Source organism: Bison bison, unplaced genomic scaffold, assembly GCF_000754665.1.
Source record: "Bison bison bison isolate TAMUID 2011002044 unplaced genomic scaffold, Bison_UMD1.0 scf7180017864345, whole genome shotgun sequence".
Classification (NCBI taxonomy): Eukaryota; Metazoa; Chordata; class Mammalia; order Artiodactyla; family Bovidae; genus Bison; species Bison bison.
Window position 1 is genome coordinate 3,904,420 of NW_011494917.1, and position 5,873 is coordinate 3,910,292.

A 5,873-nucleotide genomic window follows, 5' to 3' on the forward strand; every position below is an offset into this window, starting at 1 on the left:
GGTGGGCTTACTTGCCCCTCAGGATGCAGAATCCTCCTGGACCAGGAATCAAACCTGTATCCCCTGCATCGGCAGGCAGATTCTCAGCCACTTGACCACCAGGGCAGTCCCACGTCTTGATTTTGAACACACGCATACATACATACACACGTGAGTTTGGAGGACGTGCCCCCTTTAGAAATCTGACTTGTGAAGCCCAGCAGCTGCAGAAGTAGGGCTCTGTGTCCTGAGGTCTTCACGATGGAGATGTTCTCCATGGACAGCCTTACTAGTACAGCATGGTTGAGTCACAGTGGCCTCTTTACATTCCTGATCTTTCTTAGTGGAGCAAAGGTCAATGAAGGAGGCAGTGATGCTCTGGGTATTTGAGTCACAAAGAGGACAGAGAAAGTATAGCTGTGAGTTTTGATGAAGGGGCCCTCTTGGTAGGGAGGAGTTAGCATACCTGGATGAGTGTCATATACTGCAGGATGGTATAACCAGAGAGCATGTCCATACACCATCTGCTCAGTTCAGCAAGTGAACATGTGATCATCACAGCCTAACTCATCTTCCTGATCTTGGGGGCTCCACTGTTGTTGATATTTAGTTGCTAAGTCATGTTTGACTCTTTGCGACCCCATGGACTCTAGCCTGCCAGGCTCCTCTGTCTATGGGATTTTCCAAGCAAGGATACTAGAGTGGATTGCCATTTCCTTCTCCAGGGGATCTTTCTGCCCCAGGGATCAAACCTGTGTCTCCTATATTGGCAACTAGACTCTTAACCACTGAGTCACCAAGGAACCAGGCTTTGCTAATGTTCAAACTTCCTTCTCCAGGGGATCTTCCTGCCCCAGGGATCAAACCTGTGTCTCCTATATTGGCAACTAGACTCTTAACCACTGAGTCACCAAGGAAACAGGCTTTGCTAATGTTCAAACTAGGCATTCTCCAACTTAACAAACATTATTATCCAAGAATTGGTATACTGCATTTTACTGGAAAAAAGAAAAAAAGAGCAAGTGGCACTATGACAAAAAATATTATTATGGATATGATGGGGAAAATAACCAGAAATCTTACTCTAAGCTAAGTCTTATTCCAAGCTACTAACATTCTTCTTTCTGCGTGTCTGTGAATAAGATAGAGACTGCCCAGTGGCTGTGACTGACATCTCTCAATTTGAAAACAGTTTTGGAGATCATGTGTATGTATAGCTGTGTAAAGTTTTCGTTCATCATAATGAGCTGGAGTACAGTGTACACATAAGGTATATACATATCTATACACATATTTTGGGTTTTTAAATTTATTTTTAATTGAAGGATAATTGCTTTGCAGTATTGCATTGGTTTCTACCAAACATCAGCATGAATCAGCCATAGGTTTATCCATGTCCGCTCCCACTTGAACCTCCCTCCCACCTCCCTCCCCATCCCACTCCTCTAGGTTGTTATCAGCCTTGGTTTGAATTCCCTGAGTCATACAGCAAATTCCCACTGGCTATCTACTTTACATATGGTAATGTAAGTTTCCGTGTTACTCTCTCCATACCTCCCACCCTCTCCTTCTCCACCCCCACAAACATTTTATATGTGTGTGTGTATATATATATATTTCCAAGAAAAATGAAAAACATCTTAAAAATATCCAAAACAAAGAAGAGGAACTGATCAAAATATACATTGTGAGTGAGAAAGGCATATATGCGCTAGTGAGGCATATATCAATGAGCTTATATTTATTCAGTTATTCAATCATTCATCAAATATTTTCTAAACACCTAAGTCTGTTCCAGCTTTGTTATAAGGACTGGAGTTTCACTGAGGAGAAGGGTAGTCATGGAACTTATATTTCAGTGGAGAAACAAACAAACAAGCAATCATATAAAGCAGGGTGATCTTGTGTGTACTCAGTTAAGTTCAACTCTTTGCGATCCCATGGACTATAGCCTGCCAGGCTCCTCTATCCATGAAAATTTCCAGGAAAGAATACTCAAATGAGTTGCCATTTCCTACTCTAAGTGATCTTCAGTTCAGTTCAGTTAAGTTCAGTCGCTCAGTCGTGTCTGACTCTTTGCAACCCCATGAATCGCAGCACGCCAGGCCTCCCTGTCCATCACCATCTCCCGGAGTTCACTCAAACTCACGTCCATTGAGTCGGTGATGCCATCCAGCCATCTCATCCTCTGTCGTCCCCTTTTCCTCCTGCCCCCAATCCCTCCCAGCATCAGAGTCTTTTCCAATGAGTCAGCTCTTCGCATGAAGTGGCCAAAGTATTGGAGTTTCAGCTTTAGCATCATTCCCTCCAATGAACACCCAGGGCTGATCTCCTTCAGAATGGACTAGTTGGATCTCCTTGCAGTCCAAGGGACTCTCAAGAGTCTTCTCCAACACCACAGTTCAAAGCATCAATTCTTCGGTGCTCAGCTTTCTTCACAGTCCAACTCTCACATCCATACATGACTACTGGAAAAACCATAGCCTTGACTAGATGGACCTTTGTTGGCAAAGTAATGTCTCTGCTTTTGAATATGCTATCTAGGTTGGTCATAACTTTCCTTCCAAGGAGTAAGCATCTTTTAATTTCATGGCTGCAGTCACCATCTGCAGTGATTGTGGAGCCCCGAAAAATAAAGTCTGACACTGTTTTCACTGTTTCCCCGTCTATTTGCCATGAAGTGATGGGGCCAGATGCCATGATCTTTGTTTTCTAAATGTTGAGCTTTAAGCCAACTTTTTCACTCTCTCACTTTCATCAAGAGGCTTTTGAGTTCCTCTTCACTTTCTGACATAAGGGTGATGTGATCTGCATATCTGAGGTTATTGATATTTCTCCCGGCAATCTTGATTCTAGCTTGTGCTTCCTCCACCCCAGCATTTCTCATGATGTACTCTGCATATAAATTAAATAAGCAGGGTGACCATACACAGCCTTGATGTACTCCTTTTCCTATTTGGAACCAGCCTGTTGTTCCATGTCCAATTCTGTTGCTTCCTGACCTGCATATAGGTTTCTCAAGACCTAGTGCTAAATGCTATGGAGTAAGAAATAGGAAATGAGCTAGTGGACTAGAAGACTGTGTATGGTTTGAGACAGTATTGTCAGGAAAGGCCTCTTTGAGACTTCTTAAATAAGGTGTGGGACGTGATGTTCTTTATCGTTATCCCCTGTTTATATACGATGTGTATACTGATGAGTTAGGAAGGTGTGATATTGATGTGATGTGATGTTTATATGATATGATATGTGGTGTGAACAGAGAAGGCAATGGCACCCCACTCCAGTACTCTTGCCTGGAAAATCCCATGGACGGAGGAGCCCGGTAGGCTGCAGTCCATGGGGTCTCGAAGAGTCGGATACGACTGAGCGTCTTCACTTTTACTTTCATGCACTGGAGAAGGAAATGGCAACCCACTCCAGTGTTCTTGCCTGGAGAATCCCAGGGACAGGGGAGCCTCGTGGGCTGCCGTCTGTGGGGTTGCACAGAGTCGGACACGACTGAAGCGACTTAGCAGCAGTGGTGTGAAATTGATGTGATATGTGATGTGATGTTTATATGATGTGATGTGGTATGTGATGTGATGTTTATATGATGTGATATGTGATATGTTTATATGATGTGATGTGGTATGTGATGTGATGTTTATATGATGTGATATGTGATATGTTTATATGATGTGATGTGGTATGTGATGTGATGTTTATATGATGTGGTATGTGACGTGATGTTTATATGATGTGATGTGGTATGTGACGTGATGTGCTATTGGCTGTGATACATTTGCTGATGCCTTGTGAAGGTGTGGGGAGAGGAAGCACTCTATTACCCTAGTGTCAGCCTGTTGGCGACTCTGGGGTATGATCTTCACAAGTGCGTCTCGCCCCCCCACCCCTTTAGGTGGGACAGGATGGCTAGAGGGGGCTGCAGTTGAGTATTTCCCTTCCCCAAGGTAGGCTGGGCTCTGGTAAAACCCCAGCAGGTTAGGTGCTGGCAAAACAGTCCCTCCTGAGGGCAGACTGCCTTAAGAAGAACAGAATGTTCTAGTGTATTTCACAGTGGCTACCTCTCCCTTCTCCCTGCTGGAAGTGGGAGAGGATTTTTCTTTGATCTTCACCAGGAAAATCTGCAGGAGCTCCTGAAACTCAGGAAAGTGTGAGGGTTCCCCCAAGACTGGGTCCCTCTCAGAGTCATCCACTCAGATCCTCCAGCAACTCATCAGTTACGGCTCAGAGATTCCTCTCTCAGCACTGGTTCTCAGGGGCATTTCTGCTCCAGTAAGTTGTGGTTCTCTGTTATCCTCTCTCTGTCTCTGCAGTTCAGGGGCAGTGGTTTTCCCTGTGACCTCAGTTTTTGGCAGACACAGAAGAGTTGTTGATTTTCAGATTGTAAAGTTTTTCCTTGTAAGGACGGACAACTTCCAAGGTCCTCATGTGCTGACTGGAAAGCAGACTGAAAGGCCACTTTGAGATGTCTGAGCTGAGATTAGAATGCAGAGGAGGAGCTGCAGAGTTAGAGATGGGCAAGGGCCACTTTTCCTGGCAGGGGAATAGCATATTCAGAGGCCCTGAGGCAGAACGCCAGTGTGGCTGAGCTGAGCATCCAGGCAGAAGGTGAGTGGAGGCGGGCTCAGAATGGAGGCAGGGGCTGGCAGGCAAACACGTGAGACAAGCAAGCAGAACGGAAGGGGACTCCTTGCTGATGGGAATTGCCCATTCCAGTAAAGGAGCTTGTGCACAGCATGGGTAAAATCTGATTTTGAGGAAGGCAAAGAACAGTCCCTGGCTCAGCCTCAGTGGGGAGGACAATCGGGACTGAATTCTGGGAGGATCGGGTGGGGAGAGGTCACTCCCCCTCCTGCCTCCTCCCACAGGGGAGCCCACTGTGGCCCAGGAGGTTGGTCAGATGACTCCACAGGGCTGGGATCCTCCAAGCAATGGTATCATGGCCCTCAGAATAACCCCCCCTGCTGTGTGGTTGATGGGGGTGGACAAAGATGATGAGGCTGCATGGGAGCCATGGGCCCTGCCCACAAACTCCCCTTGCCTGTATTTCACCTCTCAGAGCACCCTAGACAGAGACCTTTGGTTCCCAGAGCTCTTGGAATCTGTTGAAATTGTCTTTATGGTGATTTGATTGTCTTGCTGGCAGAGCATGTTTTCCTGACCTCGACGAGGTACTCCAGAGAAAGTTAGATGCATTTCAAAATCTGGGTTTATACAAAAAAGTAGGCAAGCAATTGCCAGGTAAATTCCATCCCCATGAAGATCAAATGCAGATTTTTTTTTCAGACGAGAAAACTGTTTTAGTCCCAAAGAGTGGTTTTCTTTTTCTTTCTGAATCATTTGAATAATGGCCTGGGTGATGCATCTCACATCTCCTATTTGTCTCCTGGAGACTGATTTAGCCTTAAATGTGCTGAGTGACAAGTCTTCCATCATCCGCCTATAGAAATCCTTGCGCAGTCTAATTTTAGTTCTTACAGTCGTGACTTTGCCCAAGCATGCCTTTTCTCATTTTAATTCCATTATTTCTTGATCCCATTAATCACCTCTGTTATGTTAAACCTTTTCTCCAGTATCTTAGGAAATTGTGACTTTCTCTTCTAAGGCCTTGGTGCTATGGCACCCCACTCCAGTACTCTTGCCTGGAAAATCCCATGGACAGAGGAGCCTGGTAGGCTACAGTCCATGGGGTCGCTAGGAGTCGGACACAACTGAGTGACTTCACTTTCACTTTTCACTTTCATGCATTGGAGAAGGAAATGGCAACCCACTCCAGTGTTCTTGCTTGGAAAATCCCAGGGATAGGGGAGCCTGGTGGGCTGCCGTCTCTGGGGTCGCACAGAGTCAGACATGACTGAAGTGACTTAGCAGCAGCAGCAGCTAGATAT